The sequence below is a fragment of the Balearica regulorum genome, chromosome 10 (assembly GCF_011004875.1).
Source record: "Balearica regulorum gibbericeps isolate bBalReg1 chromosome 10, bBalReg1.pri, whole genome shotgun sequence".
NCBI lineage: Eukaryota > Metazoa > Chordata > Aves > Gruiformes > Gruidae > Balearica > Balearica regulorum.
Genome location: NC_046193.1, coordinates 23,502,854 through 23,529,254, shown reverse-complemented (window position 1 = coordinate 23,529,254; position 26,401 = coordinate 23,502,854).

Sequence of the window (26,401 nt, the reverse complement as noted above, 5' to 3'; positions counted from 1 at the left end):
CCCGTTAACCCAGACCATCGTCCTTGGGCGAGGGCTGCTCTGTGCTATGGCATTATGCACGGCCAGGGCAACCGCAGTGGTTCCTCAGGACCTCGGCTTGCAGTGCCGTGATTGACGTACCGGGGTGACTGACAGACCCGGGTGATTGACAGACCCGGGCAACGCATCTTGCCTGCGTGAGCTTTGTAAAAGTCTGACAGCAAACGCAGAGGGTTACAGCAGGATGTTCCCCCAGGGGACGCGGCGGTGGCTGGGGGCATGGTGGTGGCCCCAGCTGGGGATGTGGTGGTGGCTGGGGACGCGGCGGTGGCCCTGGACGTGCCCGGGTGCCTCCCTGGCAAACGGCGCGGGCGCGCCGGAGTGCGGCTGTTGTGCTGCAGTGGGTGCATGGGTGCCAGGCAGTTACAGCTGTGTGCAACTACAGTCGAGCACCGCAGCTATAGAAATTGGAGGGGAGGCGTTGGGGGGGATGTGTCCTGGAGGTGCAGGACAATGGCTGGCTCCGGTGACTTTTTCTCCTCTCTCCCAGCCCGCCTGTACAATGGGGTTTTCTGTTCGGCTGTGATCGCCTGTCCCGTCTATCCAGATTATCACATATTTGGTGCATAACCTGCCTCTCACTAATTCTTTCCTAGACATCCTTGAAAAAAGGGGCTTTTATTGTAACGTATAGACTCAGTATAAGAAAAAGAATGTGGTTATATAATTGTATGGTGACAAGTTTAGCTCCTAGTTAAAGATCATTGCCAAAGGAGGTAATTAGCCACAGGAACAACCTGTCAGGAGAGTGATGGATTCTGACCTCACTCTGTTTGAAGTCAAACCCGGAGGTTCCTGGAGGCAAGGAGCGGGGTCTGTCCTGGGCAGGGGCACAGGCATAAGCTGGCCATCCCTGGAGGACCAGCCTGCTGCGGCGAGCCCGGCTCGGCCACGCATTGCCGGAGGGCTCGGGTTGGGTCGGTGGCCCACCTTGAGCGGGTGGTCTCTTCAGCCATGAGCTGCCTGACTTGATCCAGCACCCTCCTCGTGAGGCCGGCTATGTTTTTGGCACCTACGTTAGAGTAGGGTTGTGCACTTTATGTACACACTGATATTTTTGTTCTTGGTGTTGTATTCTGATATTTATGTTCAAATGTATATCCCAAAGGACATTATAGGACAATACAGAGCAATGCAGGACTGGATCTTCCACTGGTGCGATGCGTAATACCCCCATTAACTTCAGTCAGAGCAATGGTTACTGGAGGAGCGCACAGAAGGACACGCCACTACTGATCGTGCCCATCGTGGTGAACTGAAACACAGGCTGGCTCCTAGAAAAAGAGTAACTAAATCAAATTAGCGTTCTCATTTTAGATTAGCTTAAATAGCACACGTGGAAACAGTTGAATTTTATTTCAGATAGCTCGTCTCCCAAATGAAAGCCATTTGACATATTTGCTCTGTGTACTTTTAGATTTAAAATAATGTCTGCAGATTGTATATATACCATAAAAACATGGCTTTGCTATTTTCCTTGGAAGAAAAATTTCTTATTTAGTTCTTACTTTGCCTGATCCACCCCCACAAGATAAATGTCAGCCTTTGTTCTCTAGTAGCTCTTCTGCTCTTCCTACTGGGATGGTCTGCAGGAAGGATGTGCTGCCGTGGTACAGCCACCGTCGTCCAAGCCCATGGAAAGGATCTTTTTGGAAATAGGGTCGTGGAGATTATCGAAGCCAAAGGAAGCAAGGGAAACTCAAAATTGAGCCCGTTGCTTTGCTGTTTGTCACGTCTCTTGTACCTGAACGCCGCAGGGAGTCCAGGAGCAGGAGCTGGTCTGCGAGTGACCTGATGTTCTCCGTGTGGATTCAGGTACCTACGCCGAGTGGAAATGGCTCACTGTGGATTGCCAGTCTACTAAAGACTAAACTCGGCTGCCGTTTAAGGCCAGCTTGGCAAGAATAATCATTTAAATCCAAATGGCATTGGATCAGTTAAAACTGGACAGGATATGACTGGACAGAGCCATTGTGATCCTTGAGACAGTATTGCACACCCACCCGGCTGTAAGCTGCCGCGATTTTCAGTGTGCTGTGTCAGCCTCAGCTCCCAAGGCGGCCGGGGCAGGCAGGTCTCGTAGCCTGGTTCCCAGCCAGGATCTGTTGCTGGCAGCGTGATCTGATAATCTTAATTGATACAGCTAATTCTGGCTGGGAATCTGTTTGTTGTACATCGTTTGGGCTTAACATCACAGTGCGTCCGTGAAGCAGGCACAGGGCATGATCCCCTCTGTTTATGTGGGAAATGCTTGTTGCAGCTGTAGGTCTGCCCCTGCTCTCACTCAGCCCGGGGAAGAGCAGCAGCACATCCAAAATCTCTGCAGCAGGTTTGCTCTGGCATTTCCCAGTGGTATCTTGCCTGGGAGAAGGGACGGGGTGATGGATACCTCTGTCTGGTCCTGTCCTTCTCTTCCATTTTAGGCAACAAACAGTTTACCTGGGTAAAGCTTTTTCTCGTAAAAATCTCAAATGCTTTCTCTATTCCTGCATATTTCTGCATACCGTGCTGTTTTTTTCTGCACGTTATATAGCCAGGGTTAACGTGTCGCCAGCGAGGGCTGCTGGGGAGCAGATGCTGGGTGCAAGGTCCTGCACCTCCTCGCTCTGCGGCCCGTCCATCCATCTGCCGATGTGTTGGGCACCGCCAGCATCCCGCTGCAGCTATCCTCGCCCGCAGTCGGTTTCGGAAGACACGGGCACGTCTCTCTCTCCTCCGGCAGCAGAATAAACGCAGCAGTGACGTAGGGCTTGCAGCCCCCCGCATGTTGCCCTCTCAGGGGGAGGCCCTCCGGAAAATACGAGATCTTTTGAAATGAGTGTCCTTCTTCTCTCAAGTGTAGCAGTTTACCTTTCCAAATCCATTTTCGTTCACAATGGGACAAACCCATCCATTTGCTTATCTTCAGGTTTCTGCTGGGCTCTTTCATCCCCGAAATCACAGAACTGCTCTTTTTTTTAAGTCTGGAGCAGCCTGCGCACTAGCCATGCCAAGCTTTTCACACAAAGTCTTGGCAGAATCACTTTGCTTAAAAATATTTCTATGTGTTTGCATTTATTAAAACAAGCAAGTACTGTGAAATCTTTGTTTAGTCGTGTTATGAATTATTTGCTTATTTTGTTCCATATTTGTGCAGCTGCCGATATTGCATATTCATAGTTGAGGCTCAGAACAGCTTGTGTCATTCAAATAAGTAATGCTGGTAAATTTAATTAAAGAAGTTAATATTGTTTTTTGTCCTGACCTGACATGGTTATTCCACCTACACTGCAAGGAGGAAGCTGGTGCACAGGGGAGCTGAGGGACCGCGAGGCTGAAGGCAGCGGAGGAAGAGCGCGGTGAGACTCGGTCCGACTGCCGGTGGCCGTGCACACCCTCTGCCTCCGTCCAGAGGGAGAGAGGACCGTGGCACACCCCGCGCTGGCAGATGCCAAGGTGCTTTTAGTGCCTTGGCATCCGAAACGTGGGCAAATCCTAGCCCGGGGTGCATTTACAGAATGGCTTCTTGGAGCGGTTTGCTGACAAGGTGTGAAAATGGACTGTGGTAGTAAAACGAATTACAAAGCAGTGTGATCTCTAATCCCAGTTTGGCATAAACTGCAGCTACCTTTAGTATATCGGTTGTATTTCATTTCTGAGGGTTGTACTACTGGTAAATAATTTGTAGGATTTATGCAGGTAAACCTGTGTTTGGAGTGTTGAGGGGAAAAAAAGGGGGAAGGTAGGAAACCCAGCCTTTTCTCGTTGGTTTTGTTCGCTTGGGTTGCAGACTCACTGACTCGGGACTGGGCTGTCTCTCCTTTGGCCTTTTAATGACGTGCACCAGACTGGTGGTCACATGAGAAGGAGAGGCTAACGCCTAGGAGCAAGGATTTGTATTGCCTTGGAACAGTGCTGAATTGGTTCAGGGAGCAGAATCAGGAGATCTCTGTTCACAAAATAAAAATCCAGCACTTTCTATTTCTTCTGTATCTTCTTTGGGTACAGAATATATGGTTGCATCTCCCCCAGTAATACAACTTGAGGAGTCAGACACTTTCTTAGCAAGGTCACTTCTCTGGGCTAATAAAACTGATGACTTTCTAAAGGAGGCTGGTGTGCCAGCCTTGGTCCGGACTGAGCAGCGCTCGCAATGCGCGCCTCCGAATCCAGCGGTACCCGGAGGAGGCTTGAGCCTGGAGTGAAGTGTGATGTGATGGGGTGTGAAGAAATGTGATGGGTACCGATGCCACAATTGGGGGCATTATATGCTGGATAAATAACCTGGGGGGGTGCGTACAGGAATTTTTTCTGCTGTGTAAACAAAGTCAAATTCAGATTAGGGAAAAAATGGGTACGTCTCAGGTGAATTGTTTGTGTGATTGTCTCCAACATTTCCCTTGGACACAGTTTCTTTTTCAAAATTGGATAGAGTGGTTTAGCAGGCATAAAAGTAACCCAAAGCAAAGTTGAATCAAATTCACAAGCAAAAAAAGCCCCACCTCAAAGGCTTAAAATATAACCACAAAAGACCTTCTGGCTTTGTAGCAGTATAACTGAGAGCGTGTAGTAATCTGGTGACAGCATGACCAAAATAATAGACGTTTAAAACAAAGGAGAGAGAATGAGCGAAAAGAGAGAAAAAATTATGAGATAAGAGATTTTACAGTCATTGCCTGTTGTTTTTGTTGCCGTGGTTGTTTTCCTCCTAGTACCATTAAATTATGTTTATACTGGATTATCATAAGCAAAAAGGTATCATAAAGTTTTATGATGAGAGTCTTTGAGAGGATAAGTATTTGCAGGAGGCTGCTGTTGACTGTCTGAGCAATTCATTTCGTGGCGGTTGTCTAAGAGGACCTGCTGATAGAATTGCTACTTGTAGGAGGATGTCGGGGAAGTCATTTCGGGGAGGACGGGCAAGGTGATACCGCCAGGAGCGACAACCTCTCGTTCCGGGTGAGCACATAATTCATGTGCACCTTATGACTTGACCTCATCAAAGTGATGTAGCTATAAATTATTAGGAAGATTGATCTACCTGAAGTAGTGAGCTTTACTGATCACTTGCCCAGGAGATGTAGGTGCTATCACAGTGAGGCCCCAAAACGCTTCTGCGAGCTATTGTAAAAGCTGTTGTAAAAAATAACTGGCAGTTCTCCATCAGTCATCCATGGCCAATAACAAGTTTCTTATCACAGGACTCTATTTACTGGTCAGCTCAGGCTTCCTTGTGAATGATCAAAGATCCCTGCAAGGTCACAGTGGGGTAATTGAGAATTACTGCTCAACAAAGACCTACCCTCTGCTGCGCATCAAAGGTGGATATTGCTCTTTAAACCATGCATCATCACAATCAATCATATGATAAAATACACGCCACTCAGCTCCCTAATACCCTTGGGATTATCAACAATTGAAGATTGATTAGGCTGCCCTTGTCCTAATGGCTCTTCTCCTTCCAGTCTTGTCGCAGAGGGTAGAGATGCGCCTTCGAGCGTACTTCCAGTGGCGCAGCTTGGTGGGGATGGGAAATGCGGATTTTAGGCACCGGTTCTCTGCACCACTTGGAAGAGGTCAAAGCTGAAGACTGTAGAAACCGTAAGGGTTTTTGTCTTGAATTCAGATACCTACGATTGTTCTTCCCAGGAGCAAATGGGGAGTTTAAGGCAGTAGTTCTGCCCAGGGCAGTCTGGCAGAGAGCAGCACTCCAGCAAGGATGCTTCATGGGTGGAGGAGCCCCTTCCCGTGGCAAGCTGCCCATCAACTCCAGTGGCACCAGCGAGGGTCCAGCGGATGTTGACCGGCAGATACGTTAACCGTCCCAGGTTTTGTAGTGGCTATTTCTGCTCTGAGAGTCAGTGAGAACTAACCAGATTCTTGACACCAAGGCAGGTCCCCAAGGTAGGAACAGCCGCTTTTGGGGAGAGAGGAGGGAGTGGCTCCTTCAACAATAAATACAAACCCAAGGCAATAGTAGGGGCTGAAAGGTTGAACAGATTTTGGAGTGTTTTTCTAGGCAGCATCTATCTTCCAAAGATGCAGTCAGGGCCAATTATGGAAATCAACATATTTAGTGGTAGTTTTCTGTGATGATTCAGGAAATAAAAGCTAAGTCAAGTGACCTTCGCACAGTACAACTGTCTGTCACTTACTGGGATTCATCCTTCCCAACTAAGCACATCTATGAGAAGAAAAAGTGACATAACCTGGTCACACCTTTACATTTCATAGATAGCATGTATTTTCCTTTCCTTAGAAAATTTTCTGCATTTCAGAGACTTTCTGCATTTCATAAACAGCAATTAAAAATCTCATGTCTGCAGTTATTTTTCTTGCTCCGTGTTCTCCATTGGGCTGGGACAATCACACGACGAGCGTTAAGGCTCAGAAGTTATTTCCATCACTAACGCACGGCCAGCAGCCAAAATCTCGTGCTCGACTTGCAGCACCGGGCACCGCGCATGCACAGAGCAAAACGACAGTCCTCAATTCCGTGAGATTATGGTTAATCCTGACAAAAGATCATAGATAAAAAAGAATTAAGGTTGATTGACCCTGCACGGACTGGGCTTATCCCACCCAAAAAGCGTTAAAATTTTGTAGCAGGGAGGATTTGAAGAGCGCGGGGGAGGCTGTGTGGGAGGGCTCGCCAGCTCTGCTCTGCGCAGGGTGCCCTGCTCCGCTCGTTCAGCCCAGCTGGTCCCCGCACGAGGCATCTGCAGCAGTTCCCAAACTAACCGAGGGGATGGTTTGACTCCCACGACAGTAGGTCTATGGGCCTGATCCTTGCCCCATAGGAGCTGCACTGAATTCGATGCGTCTTTACTGGTGTCGTTGGCAAAAGGACAGGGCCTCCATACTGGAATGTCCTGAAAACAGATCGGGTATGCTTAAATTTGAGATAAATCACAGAGTTTGAACAATCAGAAAGGAAAGAGAATTTTCTAATAACCTGATTGTTAAATTTCACTTTTGGGGTCAGAGGGCAGGTAATGGAGGTTGAGAGCAGCGTCATGCGTCCCACAGAAAAAGACGTCATCTAGAAACATCCTGTTATTTCCAGATTTCCCTTGTGAGAACCATTTCCACGGAGACAGAACTTTTTCTACCAAGTCCTTCACAGTGATGAGCTCCCCAAAATACCATACGATCAGATTTCTAGAATGATGCCTGTAAAAAAATATTTAAAAAAATAAAAATTCCCCTGCAACTGCAAAGACTGTGAACTTAATTTACCAATGCAAACAAGAGAAGCCTTCCAAGTTGCCAACATAGTTATCTAATTTGTTGAGAGAGAGATCACAGGCAACGCTTTATTTAGTTCTATACATCTGCATTTGTTTGCCATCTGATCAGGTCGATAATCCAGCCCCTTCTGCATCAGGGCAGGTTGCTCTGTGTCCTTCCCAGTTCTCTTAGAGCAAAGTGCAGCTGGGATATTTTAACGTATTTCTGACTCTTTCCGATGCCTGGATCTGTGGACCTGAAGGGCACGTTGTGAAGGGCCATTTGCTTTCAGGAGCACGTGGGGAAGGTGGCGGTGAGATGTGGAGCGACGACGGTCGCGTGGAGGTGCCCGCACTGTCAGTGTGAGTAACGGGGTCCTCTGCGCTTCGAACTCGGGATGACTTTCTATGTGATTCCTCCAAAGAAATCTGTGTTTCCGTGAAATCTGAGCCAAACTGGCCAGGGCCAGTGATCGGTCGGGCTCTGGGCTTTGGCTCCATCACCACGACCCTGCTCACAGCCTGGGCTGCCCGGTGTGACCCGGGACCCGGGAAACTATCCCAGCGCCTTGATATTTTGCCCAGAGTCAGGGACGTGCGTCCCCTGCCCAGGCGAACCTCCCTCTTGCTTTCAAAGTTAATTGACCTTTTCCTTCTGTTCTTCCCCTTCCATCTGCTCGTGCCTGTCCGTCTGCCACCGCTGTCGATTCTCGCATCTCGCCAGGTCCAACACTGCTCCACGCAGACCCACGTACTGAGAATCCCTCAAACTCTGCAACCCAACTGCTGTGAGGTCCCTGCACTTTTCTGGCATGGAAATGGGAGATGGAGAAGAGCAGAGAGGTCACTCAGTCTCTTACCTATTGCCAAGGCAAGTTTGCCTTCAAGAATCAACGTATCGTACTCAGGAAATCGTTTCGCGTGTGCCCAGATGACACGCGGGACTGGATGTGGTCGTTCTGTCTCAGGAAGAATCTCATCTGGCGTTAAAACATTGTGATCCTAAATTCGGTCTCCTGACCTCTGAATAATTCTTGTCTCGCGGTGATATTTTATTCTTTTCCCGATTCTCTCTCATAATATCCTTTTGGTGACCTCTTTAAAATCGTCGCTCACCTACGCCATACCAAATTTACTCCTTTTAATCTTCCTTCACAAGACAATATCCCCAGTCACTTAATCATTTTGTTGCTTGTCTCCAAATTCTCTCCAATTTGTCAAAATGAATGGCTCCTAGCAATTGGTGATGATGAGAGCACAGAGGGTATATTTAATCTGACAGTTATTTACTCCGCTGAGAAAACATCTTTGTTTTTCTTTTCAGAGAAATAGGGCTTTACATTTTCATCATATTAGAGGCACAGCTATCTCGCATACTTACGAGACGTTACAGAGAAATGCTTTTTCTTGCAACAGTTTATTCTTTATTCTTCTGTTGCATCTGCTCCGTGTCTGGTGGCAGGAAATGTATGAAGTGTGGGTATGGTTTGTACGGGTTTAGAAGGTTCATTTATTCACAGTTAAGGTTTAGGATCACTTTTTACTATTTTCCTAAAAATTATCAATGTATCATCACCTTTCACAGCTAGATAAGTATATATTGAAAGCATTTGCCAAATTAAATCTCAAATTTAAAAAATGTGTCATTGATTGTCAGAGTCTAAACGTGACATAAATGTGTGTCCGGAGAAGGACGCTCACTGTGTACGTGCTCAGAAAGGTAAAGAAAAATGTTTTCTAGAAACACAACTTGAAGGTATTCGCTGTTCTGTGTCCCTTGCAAGAAAAGCCGAGGGCATAAATTTGGGAGACTTACTCCTTCTAACCTGTGCCCGTGGGGTGGTTGGATCTCCCCGTGCAACAAACGGGCTCCGGCCGGTTTTGGCTTTACTGAAGGTTTCGCTCTTTTAAGCGAGCACGTGGGCAGGTAAGCGGCTGCTTCCCCCACCCTTCACTCTCCTGACTTTGGGGAGGGAAACCACTTCCCACCACCAGCACACATCCCTTGGCATCTGCATCCACGCTGGTCAGCACCGGCTGTTGCCTGGATGCAAAGAACTTTGAAAAATTATGAATCTCATTAATAAGGTAAGATGATTTCTGAAGCAGTGAATTCACTAAAGGCCAGGTTCAATTAAAGCAAAGTACGTCTTTCCAAAAAATGTCTGGGTTTTTTGATTTCTTCCTAAGGGCATTTTGCCTTTTCGACCTCCATTTGTTATTTAATCTGTCAGGGCAGAATAAATAATCTGAGCACCATAAAGAGCTTTATCCTTTTATATTAATAAATTTGAATAACTCTAACTTTTATAAATGTAGGATGATATTATTTAGAACACTGTAAAAATTTGTAAATAACACTTTCACCCTAATGACAGTTGGTAAAATTAATCCTTTCAAAACCTACAATGTATTTTAAAAACCCCGTCTCCCACCAGCTCTACAAATACAACGAACTGAAGCCCAGAAAACCCTTTGTCCGTTACAGCTCTCCCGATGTAATCCGCTGCGTTCGGGGCAGGAGCGTCTCAGGATGAACCGTCCCGTCTCTCTGCTTCGATGGCCGCATCCCCCCGCCTGAGTGCTGTGCCAGATCAGCACTTTTCTGATGCTTCCTTATGTCGCGCAGCATCTCTGCCGGATCATGCACGTGCACGTGGGGGTGTCCCCGGTTTGCTGGGGACCCCGAGGGGCGGGAGGGCAATACGGGGGGATGCCACGAACACGCTCTGCTCTGCAGTGCTGCTGCGGTCATTATCATCGCTCTGTCTCAGCCTTTATATACCTGAGACTCGCGTGAAGTATTGCAACAGTAAATCAAGACCAAGTAATACTTGCTCGGGATCCCTGCCCGACGGTTTTATGGAGCCTGCCTCGGCGAGCAGGGCGTTGCTGCAGCGGAGACCACATTGCTGTGGAAAGCCCCATCCTGCCACAGGGAATCCTGCGCTGCACCTGGGAACTAGGCTTTTGGGGCCTTTTTAGGGAAAACGTGGTCTGATGCTCTCCAGGACTAGGAAGGTGCACCACTGAAATGTCTTGGCGGGGGACGGAGCTTGCCCAGCGCGAATCACGCAGCCTTGACAGCCAGCAAGGAAGAAGAGGATGGAAGTCTCTGATTTGAAATCTCACCTAAGCTTGCCTAAATGTTCACTTGCCTGGAAGCAGCAGGCAGGAAGGATACCGTTCCGAGCTGCTTCGCGCGAGCCGTGCGGCAGGTGACAGAGGCGAGGGGCTCCGGCTCGCCTGCCAGCCTGGTAGCGACCCTGACCCTGAAATCGGTCCAGGGGAGATTCGGCTCCCCAGGGGGATGAAGATGAACCCCATGAACCCCAGCAGCGTGCTGTGAAGAGCCTTAGGGCTTCTCGATGGTCCTGACTCATATATGACCTCAAACACTTCCTCCTGATACCCGAGCAGTGTAGAAAAGTCCCCGAGTGATGTCTGCCTAGGACATCTCTTCCCTGCTTGGGATCACCAGCAGCATCCCAGCACTGGGTACCTGCATGTTATTAGTAGATGTTAGTTCAGGTTGTGGAGTGATTGTTCATATGGAAAGCTGCGGTAATATCTCAGGTTTTTACGTAATGAAAACAGATTTTAACTCTATTTTCCTGTTAAATATTTGATAAATGAACTCTTATGTCTGCATAATATTTTCTGTTTGAAAGGCAACATTTGTTTGAATTTCCTAAAGCAGGGAATTTATTTTAACAGCTCATTTCACAGCACTGAAATATTACTATTCCTACTACTACTGCTACTGCTACTGCTACTGACAATAATAATACCACTTAGTTGTTAAAGTGCCTTTCATCTGCAGGAATATCAGACTGTATAACAAACTCCTCCACCCCAGGAAGCTTCCACTGGAGAACGGGAAGAGCAGGTATCGGAGTCCCTCGCCAGCGCTACGCTGCGTTCTGGGGCAGAAACGGGACCTGTGCTTTCCAAAGGACATTGCGTGGGAGTTTTACATGGCAAAGTGAAAATACACCTTCACAGCACCTTTTATACAATGGTTTAGGAGGCGCAGTTTTAGAGTTCTGCTGACGGTTGCCTTGCTGCCCTTCGAGTTGTTTACCTGGTAGCCGTAAGTTTTACTGTCGCCTACCCTCTTCTTGCTGTACTACAGCGATGTGTCTGATGGTGTTACTCGCCATTTACCTACAACTCCTCTGATCTGTCCCCGTGTTCCTGGTGGATGTAGGAACAGGCAAAACAATTGGGGCAGGTCTTCAGTACGAATATATCACAGCACGAATATATTGATTATTTGGCTGGAGAATTTGCCCAGGCTGGAGACTTTCTGGGCTTTATTTTACAGCTCAGTGAAGCAAAATCCATTTGTTTCATTGATGCTTAGGTTGGACCTCGCTGATTTTCCAAATATCCATTAAAATACAGCCAATGCCTTTCTTTTCCAGAAACCCTCCATTTTGCTGGGTCTTCTCCTTTTCTCCGATTGGAATGATGATGTCAGGCCCAAGTATTTAGGATTTCCAAATTCCCTGCCACAAAGTAGAAGTGAGCTAATTAGAGGGACAGGCAGGCTAATTATAGCAGAGCAAGCACTTCTATTTATTCCCAAGTATCTTGTTAATCAGCAATAAAGGAAAAGGAAATAGCAAGAAATTACATGGCAGTTAAGTGAATTTTTGGTAAAATATATATTCTTTAATTAACCTAAGTGTCTTTGAATCATGAGAATGTAATTTCATTTAATCCATTAACAGTATGAATCCTGTTTCCCATCATATTTTCAAGAGTGGAAGTAATGAAATGTTTAGTGGCGAGTAGGTAGTGTTATTATTAGAGACTTAATTGCTCAAAGGTGGAATAATATCCACCCAAATATTGTATTTTCGGGGGTATAGTCTTTTTTTAATGTCGCAGTTGAAAGAGGATGGGAAAGAAGTGCTGGGCGGTTTCTAGCGAAGTCTAATGAAATGGGTCACGGTCTGGCGCATGAGCCGCAGGGAGGTTCATTGGCGTGGGAATGGGAGCGGAACCTGTCCAGCAGAAATAAATGTATAGAGATGCTTGTTCCTGTTCCGTGCGGTTGTACCACAGGAACACGTATACAGACATCAACGTTAAAAAAGAGCCATTACATTTCAGCCAACATCTGATCCTTTTACAGAAAGGGACCTAAGAGCAGTAGGAATATTAATATCCAGGACGGCGGCAGGACCGAGCCGATCGCCTCTGACAATTCTGTTCCTCTGCCCAGCTCTGCGCGGCGCCAGGAGCAGCCATCGCATTATTGCTGTTGTTTTGTGAAGCAGCAAATGTTGTGACCCTCGGTCCCGTTCCTCCGCATCGGCCCCATCCCTTTGCCTTGCCCTGCTGCTCCCGACGTCTCTCCTCGTGGGGAACGGCACGCAAAGAGCACGGTTTGTTAACGCTGCACACAGCAAACGCCTCCTTTCTGCGGGGGGCTGTCGTAACAGCCAATTCCGCAATGATCTCCCTTTTGGGCAAACTCCCTTTCGGGATCAAGACGACAGTCTTCAGCACGGGGCAGCAAGCAATAGGAGCGGATCTTCATTTTGAGTCTGTTTAGGGAGGTTTATGTTTTTATAGCGTTTCCTGACTGGGGAAAAAACCAAAGCACTGTTAAAGATCAAACTTTGATCCTCTCGAGTGACATAGAGACAGGCACTAACAAACATCTTACGAGCTGAAAATCGAATCTTACAGCACTTCAACCAAGCAGTCTTGGAAAATTAAGGTTAGGACTGGAAATAGGAGAAATGGACATCAATGCTGTGTGTATGTATGTGCTTTATGCATCAGCCATGGCGACCACAAACCCCTGCATTTTTTCAGAGAAGAGGCACGGGGGGTCTCGGCGTGGCCTCGCGCAGGGGCTGGCAGCGATCCGTCCCGGAGGTGGGGCACGCGCCGAGGCGGGGGAAGCCGGAGCCCCGGCCGTGGGCAGAGTCCCGGGGCGGCTGGGCTGGCACGTCACGGAACGGCACCCACCTCGGGGTGTCACCGACCCGGGGCAAGGGGGCTGGCACCATGTCCCTGCTGCTCCTTCCTTTCTGCGGGAGGGGTGGCCTGTTTGAGAGCGTCATGGCAAACAGCTATTTTTCTGCAGTTTTCTCATATTTTTGCTGTCATCCCTCACTCCCTTTGGTGTGTAAAATTTATTTTTGCTTAGTTGCATTTTATTTTAAAAACCGCTACAGATTCCACTTGACCTACTGTGATTTCAGAAGAGCAGTGTGGAACGTTAATCATCTGGTTAATGATTGTCTAATATTTATGTGAAGCTGCTTTCAAAGTCGGTATCCGACTTTACAAGGAGAAGATCCTGTTGATTTTCCCGCTGCAGCCGGAGCAGCGGCGTGCCTTTGGCCTTGACTCATCGATAGGACGGAAAAGGGTCCAAGCGGCTGCCGATACCTTTGGCAGCCACCTCGCCCCAACCACACAGACATCTTCAGAAAATAGTTCTTCAAATATTCATGATTTCATCCTTTCCCTTTCATTTCTGATGGTGCGATGCTGTTTGGAATAACATCTTCTGTGAGGATAACCTTTGGAATTCAGTAGAGAAAGAAGAAAGAAGAATGATGCTTACAGAGGTCCTGAGAGAAAAACCAGCGCAGACTCTTTTTTATTTGTATCAGGTTGGACTTTTAAGTAACCTGCACACGTTTCCTAAACATGCACACCAAACTGTCCCGATGATGAAAAACCTGCTTGTTTACCCAGGACGCAGACGGACGTGTAACTCCCTGGCATTTAAGTCCTTGCATCGGTAGCCCTTTGTTTGGGAAAGGGCAGCCCATTGACTCCCACCAGCAGGATCCCCAGCAGGTCTTTCGGGGTACGCGGGGCCGGGCAGCCCAGCGCGCTTGAGGGTGACTCACTGAGCCGGCGGGTCGCCGGTTGTCACTGGCACAGATGTGCATCTCCGTGCCTGGGATGGCTCCGGCACAGACGAAGAGACGGAGAATCGGCCGAGAGTCGCAGGGCCGGGCAGGCGCCGGCCGGGGAAAGGGCCAGGGTCTCTGCCGGCAAGAGGAGGAGCGGGTTGCCCATGGCTGGCCGCTGTCCTGCCGGGGCTGGTGGCCAGGCTGTGGGCGGCGCAGACCCCTGCCAGAGCTGGCGGCTGCACCGAGCCCCGGGGCCGGCGGGCAGGCCAGCACGGCTGCGCTCCGCCAGGTCCTGGCTACCGGCTGGACGCCTGGGCACAGCGACCCGCCGCAGGACCAGGCGGGCAGCGTTGCCGAAAGGGGTGTCTGCGGGACAGGCCGTGCCCCAGCGCAGCACCGCTCCGGGTCGTGCACAAAGTCAGGCTTCGCGGTTTGTTACGTGAAGCCTACGGCGAACGGCGTCCGAGCAGCATAAACCCCCGGGGTTCAGCGGCCTTAGGCAGCTGGGTGTCACCCCCGGTCCCTGCACACCCGTTCGTTATTCAGGAAGCCAGACGAACTTCGGTCCCTTTGGGGCTCTTTCAGTCATTTTGTTGTCTGGGGTTTTTTTGCAATTTCCATTGTAATCAAGCAATCCAAACCATTCCCAGCTTGAAGATACAAAACCTGAGCTGTTACACGAAAGCTGTTATTCTTTAAAAAGGCTGACAACTTGTTAAGGGTTGTTGGCGTTTCCTGTATCAAGAATAATAGGAATCAACAACATTCAGCAATCCTGCAGAGGTGAGTCCTCTTCTCTTCCTGATCGGCGCTGGTGTATTCGCACGTACTTACACGAATAATCACGTTCCTCGATGCTGGGGACGGGGGGGGCCCAGGGCTGGGTGACGGCAACACTCGGTGGGTGCTGCGGGGACTGGGACGTCACTGGCGATGCGCTGCTGTGGCGATGCGCTGCTGCGCTGGGACACGGGCAGCACTGTGGTGCTAAAAGCAACGCCATCAAACTGGCTTTGCAAGTAGTAATGCATGGGTACCGTGCTTGTTAATATAGACCCTCTCATCGTTCTGGTGGATCTGGGTTGTAATGTTTTATTTCAGTCAGAAGTGGTTTTTCGTAAGATAGAATGAAACTTATGAAGCTTAATGTCCATGTCAAATATAAAATTTTCCTTTTGACATATTTTATCTCAATGCCGCCATGGAAAGTATTGGATGATCCACTTCTAGCTGAATATTAATGAAGTAAATTATCTTAGAAAATGTCCTACTGTGTTCAGACTACAGGAACTAACATGCCTCATTAGATGCCTGTTGATTAGAAATGTTAAAGTGCCTTTTCTTTCTTTGAATTGTAATTAAAATTAATTTGATAGACTTAGCCCCCGCCCCTGTAACTGGCTATCCGCTGCATCTTTCATGTTGGAAGAGCTGTGCAGCTTTCCCGCCTGCGGTTTGTCTGGGGCTCGGCTTTGCCCTTGCGTGGCAGCCAGCGCACACGCGTGTGCCGGGGCGGTGGGACCGGCGTCCCGACACTGCGCCCGCGCGAGCGGTGGGAGCACCCTGGGGATGGAGCCGGGCCGGCCGGGAGGTGCGTGTCTGCAGGGAGCCGAGTTCCCACTGAGCATCCAGGCCAAACACAGGCAGAGACCGCTCAGAAACGGGCACGTTTGGTTCATAGCTCAATTACGGCGTGATCTCGCGCCAGAGCTGCGTCTCAAATCACTCCTGTCTCCATATCCTCCGTTCTGCGATTCGTATCCTTCTGGTGCCTTTGCAAGCGTGCCTAGGATTGTGCTTTCCTCCTAAGCCTTCGTCAAGTCAGGAAATACTGTTTATACCGTTCATGCGGGTAGAGAGCCAAGAAATGCGCTGAATGCAATCTTGCCTGTGCAGCCCGGTACGCAGCAGTGAAAGCCCGTTGTAGTAACACAGCATTGCCCGTTATCGTCACCAGATGTACAACACAGAGCGGTTGTAACTCTCTGAATCACAGGCACGCCAGGGACTGGAGGGGTAGAGAATTTATTTAATCACTGGTCCCTTTAGGATAATAGACAAGGCGAGGGATAATATTTGTAATAGATGATATCTTTCTGAGAGCGGAATCTAGGCAGATTAAGTACTGTATTCCTTACGGTTGTTTTTGTTCTCAGGATGTATATTTGGGTCAGAAAGATCCTTAATGCTGTAATGGAAACGCATTATATGGTAGAGAAAGCTTTAGTCGTCGCTGGTAAAATGAGGAAGCAAGTCACCTCGCTCTGCTCCCCGTTAGGTCCATGAAGCTGAATTCCATCACTGCTCGAAGCAGGTCAAAGCAGGTGGGTAACGAAGGCGGAGGAGCACAGGCCGGGGGTTTTGCGCTTTCCACGCTCAGAGCTGTCGGGCTCTGTCTCTGCGGGCAGCCCTGCCCCATCCCGGGAGCCCCAGCGCTGGAGCCAGCCCCTCCGCAGCCTCTCGCTGCACGGGAACGCAGACCCCGAGCTCCGCAGCCATTTTGCCCGGTGATGGAGACAATTTGAAGTGCTGCTTGAAGTGTCTTGGACATTTTTCAATATATGTCTACAGCTGTCCCTGTTTCCTGGAAAGTTCCCGATGTTGGGGGGAGGGAGGGGAAGGGGCCCAACAACAGACGTGTCCAGCAGCAATCTTGAAAATACTGTCTTAAGGAAGGTGACAGAGAGGAGCTACTCCATGGCTCGACACTGTGTTTTAATTCCTGAGCTCTAATTTCATTCCCACTACATGTATTTCTTTCATGTTATGTAGAACATAGCACAATTCTTGTACTGAAAAGCTCCGGGAGAATCACTAAAAACCTGCCCGGAACGATTTGCCACCCCGAGCTGGAGGAAGCTCCTTTCCAGGCAGAAGAGCGGTGCTCAGCTTCCAGCCCCGCTGCAGGTCGCCGTGTTGCTCCTGCCCGTGCAGCCTGGCAGCGCTGCTCCGGCTGCTCGGCTCCTCGGAAGGGCTCTCTTCCGCTGGAGCTGCCGGCCCTGCGGTCACCTCGGGCGATGCAAACCGGCTGTTACAACGAGAAGGGCTGAGCCGTGAAACTCCAGGTCACGTCAGCACTGACGATAACCCACTTCAGCAGCGACGCTGAAGATGCGCCTGTTCATCCGTTCCCCGGGTGCTGGCAGCTGGGGGTTTGCAGGCGACGTCAAGAAGTCCCGCGGGTTCTGCGCTCCAGAAACTTCCACTTCCTGCGGGAGCAGTCGTTAGCACAGCCCCGATTTCATTCCCTCTGTGGATGGTGCCATGCAGCTAGTTTTGCTCCGGGCTTTCTCTGGAATTAGGGACTCCAAACCAGACGGCTTGTGTCAGTGCATCCCTCCAGGTAGCTGCTTACCTTAGGCACGGCGGTGTTTTCCCTGAACTGCCCCAGCTCTGGAGGAGGCTCAGGGGGCAGACGGGGAAAGCAGCAGCTCGGAAGCAGCAAAACAAACCGATCCAGGTGCGAGCCTAAGGGCCAAATCCTGTTTTCTCTGCAGGGCCCCTACAGGGACTTGGAAACTTTGCAAATGGCTTGTAACAGCCCGAGGAGACGTCTGTTTCTCTCATCATACATGGTGGTTTGCTGGCCACCTTGTTCCCCTCCCACATCTGCCGCCCCGGTGGTGGTGGTGCTTGCGGGAAGGGCCGGCCGGGGACTGAGATTTCGGAGCCCTGGCCTGGGGCAGGACTGGCCTGGACCTCAGCTGGGCTCCTTTCACCGGCCTAGCTAAACAAAGCAGCATTTCTTACCCAGTAACTCTTCACATGCGCCTGGTTGGGAGTCAAGTGCGTAACAGCGATGACGTAGAGGAATGCCATGTGGCATGCCCTGAACGGGAATGCCAGGCTTGTGCATTTGCAAGCCAAAATCCTTATGCAATCAGTGCAGCCTTGGCCAGTGGCCACAGCCAGCAGATGCCTGGCTGCATCCTGCGCACTCCTGGAGGAACGGTGCCCGAAGGAAGAAGAACAGATTTTCTTTAAGTAAAATGAAACAGTAAGATTCGTCTCCTAAATGATCTGTTTATAAAGGGCTTACACGGTTAACTCGCGCTCAGTGATTTATTCCTCCATCCCCTCCTCTACACCTCTTCCCTGTACTCCCAGTATCTACTAAATGTCTAAATTAAATAATTGTCCTGATTTAGACATAAAGAAGTTCTCAGCTGTCTGAGGCCCCAGTTGGGCATCAGGATTCCTGGGAAGGGATGAAAACTCCTGCAGCCACAGCATACAAAGCGCTGATTTGGGAATAAGCTCTCCCCGAGAGTTTCCATATGCTGATTAACGTTGTACCAGCCAGCCCTGTGCCAGATCAAGCCTGTCTGCCCTGCTCTCGTTTGGTGCTGTAATTCTGTCAGCGAGTAATTTCCTGCTTTGGTGTTTGAAAAAATCACTTGTGGCTGCACAGGCGAAGGGGCACACGTGCTCCGGCCCTTCCCCGCCACCGCAGTCCCCAGCAGGGACCCAGCACCCCCATCTTGTCTTGAGATTCATCGGGACCCATCTTCCTGAGTCCCACCCGTGACGTGCTGGCGGTGCTGGGTCAGGATTAGTCCCTCAGCTGTAAGCTAACCACTGCGGTTCTTCGTGCTTTCTCTGGGCTTTCACAGTGGAGAGCGGCCGGAGGGAGGCAGGCGTGCTGCAGCTGGAAGCTGTGCGGAACAGAAGGATGATGTACAGGGAAGCTGGGAGAGGAGGAGAAAGCGGAATGGAGTAATTAGCAGGAGAAAAGGGAGAGGTACCAGGCTGTGCTCAGAGCTGAGCTCTGCCTTAAGGACTGCAGGTGGACGTCACGGAGGTGGCTGGAGAGCAGCGTAGCCAGACAGCCACGGTATGGGCTCTGCAGCGTGTCCCCACAGACCGGTCTGCAGCAGGAGCTGGAGGACTGACTACGGGATGAGCGTCACCCATCCCACGGCAGCGTGGGCAGGCCTGGGGTGAGGAGGGACCGCGAGGAGCTGGGCTGGAGCACGTGCCCTGCGGAGAAGTTGATGTATTCCCCAGATCAGAGTGGCCCTCTTTTTTCATTCCTCACGCCGAAAGAGCTGGGTTTTGCGGTGATTGCATTAGGGTGGGGTTGGTGAGAACTGCTCCTCACCATCGTCCCAGTACAAATGCCACTACAACATTTACTGATTCGGCCGCGGTCGCAGCTGTCACCGTACGCACCCGTGGCATTTATTACTCTTCCATGGGAAGATTTTCTGCCAGTTCTCACCGTTATCACCTTCACGTCATTAACAGTAATATCTCCCTGCGACGTCAAGGGCCAGGAGAATTCTGCAGGGCAACCTCCGCAGAGACCTTCCTGCCCCGTGGTGAGGGCAGGGGAGGACGCGGGGTGTTTCAGTGTTGCTGCAGGGAGAGCCAAGGCTGCGGGCGATGCCCGGGTGCTCTCGCTGCGTGCACTCAAGGTGCGTGTCGGCCGGCGCAGGGGGAACGGTTGCTGCAGCGAGCGGGTGTGAGTTCCCGGGCTCCAGCCCTGCAGCGGCACCCTCGGCTTTCCCGGCTTCCAGCTCTCAGCTGCCGCATTAGCTCTGGTTCTGCAGAGGCTATCGCTATGAAAAATAATTCCCAAAGTAAACACAAAAAGGAAATTTCTGTCTCTCCATCGCTGTAATTTGCCGGCAAAAAAAAATAATCCAGGCATTGTGGATGGATGTTACTTAGGCCAAATTGATTCACCCAGCTTGTGTTCTCCTTTCCGCACCATATTTGCAATCAAAAGTCTATACATAATTAACCAAACGCACATGAAAATCTGCAGGACAATGAAGACTTCTGCGAAACGCCTCCCCGGTGCCGGCAGAGCGGTTACTGCCAAGGCATCGCCAAACGCCTGGGCTCATCTGGCCAGCGTGCCGGCGGGAGCTGTGCCGGCACAACCGGGGCGGTGCACGGGGACGTCCTGCCCGCACACCCTGCTGCCGGCACCGTGCTCTGCCCCGCGGTGCTGGCCTTCCTCAGGTCTGTCATGGAGACCGGACAGATGGGGGAAAAAACCCGACAAAGGGAAAACCCCTTATCTTCCGGGTAAAACAACCAAAGTGTATTTTCAGAGCCACAAGTTATATGGGTTTAATAACGTGCTTCGGGTGACTGCGCGGCTCCGCCTCAGGAGGAGCAGAAAGCCCGCGCTCATCTTTCAGGTTTATTCCTCTCATGTCCCACGTGCACGAGGATTTCTTACGACTGGGTTTCAGGACAATGTCCCCCTCCTGAGAACATAAACAATTAAGCACCTCCGTGTAATGGCAACATAAAATTGTTTCTGCAGCCCGTGTAGGCGCAGTGACAACAGATATTATTCACTGTCAGCCGGGTCCCCGAGAGCACTTTATTAAATTGCCTCTAAGACTCAGGAGTGGGGTTAATTATTTAGGTACCTTAATTTTCAATACATCTTTGTCTTTTGCCTGCAGTACCAGAAATCTAAAACTTTGGTTCCAGAGACAGAAATACAAGAAACCGTGAGCAGTTATTTAAGTGCAATCAGTGCCATGTGAAGGAGGTGTGATTTACAACGATTTTCGATGCCTAGGATGCAAAAATGAATATTTAAACACCACCAATAAGTTCCCCTGGATGTACAAGACCCCAGATTCTCACCAGCTGCTTTTGTCTCTCTGAGCTAAATGTTAATGCACATCCCAGTTGATGCAATTCATTGCGTTCCGTGCCGTCACAGCTGCGCAGCAGCAGCAGCAGCAGCACGTGCAGGGCGAGATTCTGTGCCAAGGCTGAACGAGGCTCCGACGGGGCCGGGGGGCTGCGAGGCCATAGCTGATAAAAGGGGATCATGACCGAGAGTGCAGGTCGTGACTGAGGGCCGTGAAGCGGATAGTGGGGCCGTGCTGCTCGTTAATCCTGCCGTGACACCGGTTAACGGGGAGCGATTGCCTCGCGTGCGTCGGTGTCGAGCCCAGAGGCGCCGTGCTCAGCGTTAGCATGCTCTCTCTGGGGAATGGCCGGGGCTGCGTCACCCATGGGTGCTGGCGGGAGGGATGTGCCAGCCTGCCCAGGGCCCCCAGCATCGCCAGCCAGCGGGACCTGCGCCCCCCGCTCCTGCCTCCCCCCGATCACACTGGGCTTTGCTGGGAAGCAAACGAGCCGCTGTGGGAACTGCTGCTGCTGTCCGAAGCACCTTTGAGCTCTTGGAAGGCTTTGCGGTGCGCGTGGCAGGGGGTGCACGCCTCGCTCGGCACGTGTGGCGCACGCGTGGGACGTCCCCCCGCCCTGGCCGGCGGCTCTCCAAACAGCGGTGCCTGGGCAGCACCTTCAGTGCCTCGCTGCGGGCTGCCGTCCGGGCTTTGGCTATAAACAAATCCCCTACGATAGTCTGCGCTCACCTGGTCCTTTGCTAAGCAGCTGTAACCTGGGGTTTGTGAATGTAGGGAGCGGCATTTTAATATGAACACGCACTCTGGCGCAGTGACAAGAATGATTTTTTTGTTTTCATTTTATTTAATAAATAATCGCAGCAATGGAAGAATTTGCCTGACTCGGTCTAGCGGCATGAATTAAAACATCCAATTACACCAGTGGGGGAAGTTTAAATATTTACTTATCCTTTAGGGGATTATAAATTAACTCTAAGGACCTCCATAAACCTTAGTCAAGACATTGACAAAAAACTTGAATTCAGACCCTAATTAATCTCGGGAAAGCAGAGCGGAAGCCCCAAGAGACGCTGGATAGGGGACACCCCAAGGGCCGTGCTTGCCGTGCAGAAATCGGCACACCCCGCTGTAAATAATTCAGGTTTAGCGAAAGCGTGTGGTGGGGATAATTATAACCCACCGTACCTGACACGTTTTGTGCTGGTCCCTGAAGTGGGAGCCTGGGCTGTTGCCATATAAATCAGGTGCTTTGTGGGCCCATTAACATTTCACGATTCGGAGATAAAGTCCTTCCCCTTGGTGGGATGTGCGCTGTGGATCTGCTCTGGCTGCTGCCACGGGCCGGGGATGCTCTAACGCTGCTTCGTTAACCTTCAGCCGGGAAAGTGCTTGCTTGTAAACAGATTTGTGATCTCTGTGAAGTTGCCTTTGCTCCTCCCAAAGGAAAAATAGGAATTAAAACTTGCTTACCCAATATATTCATTGCCATTCTCTAAGGAATTAAATTAGTGCCGTCAGAGCGCAATAAATTAACGAGAGAGAGTTTTGAAGAGAAAACAGCAGTACGGGGAGGTGGGGTTCCCAGCAAGAAGAACATGGAGGGGCGGTTTGCATTTTGACCAGACCTCTGGAAGCGCTTGGGTTTTGTGGGCTGGAAGACCGTGATTATCAGAATGGTCGCTCGCTATGATTTCCCTTCTCGGTAATTCCTTCCAAGCAGGCACATTTCTCCGAGGCAGAAAAAAGGGGCATTTGCTGAGATCCCTCCGGAGCACTTTGGGAGGCACTCGACACCCTTCCACCCGCAGCGTGCGCTGCTCCGCAGGTGGCAGCTGATGGGTTATTTCAGGAGAAAAGTGAAATTCTGCCTAAGAAAAGTTTGCGCCGCTTGGCCCTCGTTTTGCTAAGGACTGACGCTGAAGTCTCTCTTTGATTTGGATTTATTTTCTTGAATTATATTAATATATGGCAAAGCTGTTTTGAAAATCACCTTCTCTCTACAGATTATCTTGTTCTGCAGACACCACGGAGCTCCTGAAATGAAGGCTCCACATCTCCACAGGGCAGGTGAACCTCTCAATAGAAAGGACTGTAAATGGTGCCAGTCCCGGAGGGAAAGCAATTCTAGGGATAAAAGCAGACACGGTACCTATACTTTAATGACCTACTTTTCCCAGCCTTTACTCGCTATGCAACAACTCGCATGAGCGAGAAACCCATCCGTGTGTCACGTAGGCATGAAAGCGGTGTTTCACCTGAGCCAAACTGTAAAAGGAACAAAGTAAGTGGCAAAATTCATGGAGCTGGGGATGAGAAGGACGTACGACTTCCCATGGATTTCTGTAGGCTTCACGGAGGACCCGCTCGCAGTGCCCGTGCTGGCCTGGGCTGAGCTGGAAGCCAGCACCTTCTGCCACCCTGCTGCCACTGGGGCAACTGCAAAAGCAAGGGATAGAATTTGAGGGGAAACGTGCATTTTGCAAACTGAATTTCTTTTTGGTTTTGTTTTTTTTTTCATTTGTTTGCCTGGGTTTAGGCAGCAGCAGGCAGAGCCCTTTAGTGCTCCCCATGGGCCACCCCAACAAAAGGCCCCCCACCTCTGCCGTAGCGGGAAGCCTAAGTGAGGGCGGTTAATTTTATTAGAGATACGTACTTCAGTGGTGACAAAATGGCTAATTAAAGCAAAAGTTTGCTGGCACAGGGCAAGGGCGGTCTCGGTAGGTAAAGAGCAGCTTATGTGGCCAGAGCTTCAGGAGGGCCTCTTGTCCCTTATGGGCTGGAGAAGATTGTGGTTCCCTCCCCTTGAGTACCGACAAGGGTTTGTCTCCACACAGGACACGTTTTGGGCCGTGTCCCACCTCCCGGGTCAGCGGTGCCTGCCAGGAGCCCACGGGCAGCACCTCCGCTCCCAGGAGCATCCCTGCTGCAGGGCCACCTCCTCCCAACAGCTGAATGGCCACGGAAATTGAGAGCAGGCAGCAGCACGAGGGAGAGGTATTGATTTTCCTTTACTGTGCAGACCAAATTTCAGCTGAAGAGGGGTATCTGTTCTGTGGTATCTGAGCATAGCCTGCCTTCAGATTCTGAATTCAAATGGTGCCAAATATTTTCCATTCCTCCTGTTCACTGTAGCTCAAGCCAAGTTCAGAAGACCTTCCCAATATGAGATGACAGTTGCAGCTTCATCCAAGTTCATACCTTGTTCAGAAGGTGCCGGGTACTCACCGGTCATGGCATCTGGCTCAGCAGCATGTTTGCTTTGCTTCCAACTCTCGTGAATCAAATATTTGCAGGATTTGCACAGCTCTTCTCTTGTTTAAAGTCAAAGGACATACATTTCCTTTTTCTCTACTCTTTAACAACCTCAGTAAATGGAGTTAAACCCATCTAATTACATATGACTTTAGCAAGTGAAGTATGGTCATGTGCAATTAGAGTCTTTGCTGCGCTACTGCCTTGGTTCTTCTAAACTCTGTTAATGACTTGGCCGGTTGATTCACTCTTCTGCACAGTGTTTTGGTGAGAGACGGTAGAACTGGACGGCTTAGAGATGCTGCCTGGGACAATGGCAAGGAGAAAACAGTCGGTGCCAAAACCCCTTTACTCACAGGCTCACTTATTGTCAAGACAGCTGGTTCTGCAGGTGAAATCAAACAGCGTTTGGTGGCAAATTTTCTGATGCAAGTTGATTTAACACCTTTCTGTTAAATATAAGTTGCAGTCTGGTGCATGTTACCCCCGCCCTGGGCTTGGCCTCTGCCACCCTGTCCCCCCGCTGTGCCACAGGCAGCCCGAGCAGCAGCCAGGCGTTACAGCGTCCTTTGCAGGCTCTCCTGGCGAGTGCTGCGGAACCTGATCCATGGGAAGATGTGGAGTTAAGAGACTGAGGCGACAGAGCTGTTAGTGCCTTGGAGCAGGAGGAGGAGGAGGAGGAGGAGGGATGCAGCCGGGTGTGATGCTGGGCGGTGGCTGCAGCAGGGCTGGAGCTGGGCTGCGCTCGCCCCTGAAGCAAAAGGCAGACATAAGGCTAGATCCGCATGTGTGTGTGCTAGCCGCGGCGTAAGGCAGTGCTGCGTGCAGGTCGTGGGCTATTCTGGCAGTTAGGGCAGCAACCAGGTGAAATCCAAGGCTAAGGGCGCAACGGAGACACGTCCTTGTCTTTGCTGGTGACACTTTCCAGGTGTTTTCATTCCTGCGCACTGTATCACGGCATACCTGACGGGGCCTGTGCTGTTTGCTCAACAGACTCACCAAATATCTGTTCTGTGGAAACAGGCAAGGTGGTGAGAGAGAAGGAGCTAGTAAAAATTATTGTGGGGTCTTCTTGCTGGTGGACGCATTGCTAGAAGGAGCCTGCAGGCGGCCCTGAGAGCAGAAGGCAAATTACTGCATCAGCTTAGACTAATATTTACCCTTCTGTCTCTCCTGAATCCCCATCCTCCTTATCAGCACCCTTCCTGCTGAAGCCGGTGGCAGGAGGGAGAGCCCAGCGTTAGCTCGCAGCTGGGCGGCGAGGAGCGTTTGCGTACCCGACACTGGCCTCCTCACTCCCAAAGAGCCGCCTGCATCCGCAGTCGAGGTCCCCAGGGCAGCTGGCAGCTTTCAAACTCTGCAAAATCTGGCCCTGCGAGGAAGGTGGTTCTTGTTCAATCTTGAAAAAAACCACAACACCCCACCCACACCTCACTGTGTGTGTGTCCTGGTTTCGGCAGGGACAGAGTTAATGTTCTGCCTAGCAGCTGGTTAGCGCTGTGCTTTGGATTTAGGGTGAGAATAACGGTGATAACACACGGATGGTTTAGCTGTTGCCCAGCAGTCAGGGACTTTTCAGCTTCTCACCCTGCCCTGCCAACGAGGGGGTGGGGGGGGCAAGGAGCTGGGAGGGGACACGGCCAGGACAGCTGCCCCCGAGTGCCCACAGGGATATTCCATACCATACGGCCTCATGTGCCCTATAGAACTGGGGCTGGGCCGGGAGGCAGCGCGGCTCAGGAACTAGCTGAGTATTGGCTTTGGGTCGTGAGCACTTGTGCTGTGCATCACTTTTAGTTTATATTTTCTTTTATCATTATTATTCTCTTTCTTTTCTGCCCTATTAAACTGCCTTTATCTCAACCCATGAGTTTCACCTTTTCCTTTTCGATTCTCTCCCCCATCCCACAGAGGGGTGATGGAGCAAAGGGCTGTGTGGCTCTTTTAGCTGCCAGCCGGGTTAAACCACGATGCTGCGTCTGAGGTCACAGGCTTTTAGCTCATTGCACTCTAGGGAGAGTTTTATTGTTGTCAGGTGCAAGCAGACATTTATTAATTGAGCAATTTCTCCTGACCTTGATGGAAACCATCACTAACAGTCAAATAAATAGATTAGTATCATAATTTTTCAAGGCTAGGCTTAGAAATTAATTGCATTTATCTGATTTTGGCTGTTTTGCCATGGCAGTGGTTTAAATTTTTTTTCACATTTTCTTTCCAATTTGCACAGATGCATATATCATACTGAGGACAATGCTACACCTAATTTACTTCAGCAAATGAGACCAATTAAAAATAACTCAGTAAAAATGATACTGAATCTTCAATTACTTGGGGAAGATGAGGAGCAGAGCATTCCGTAATTGACTTGTTCATCTTCTCGTCCTCT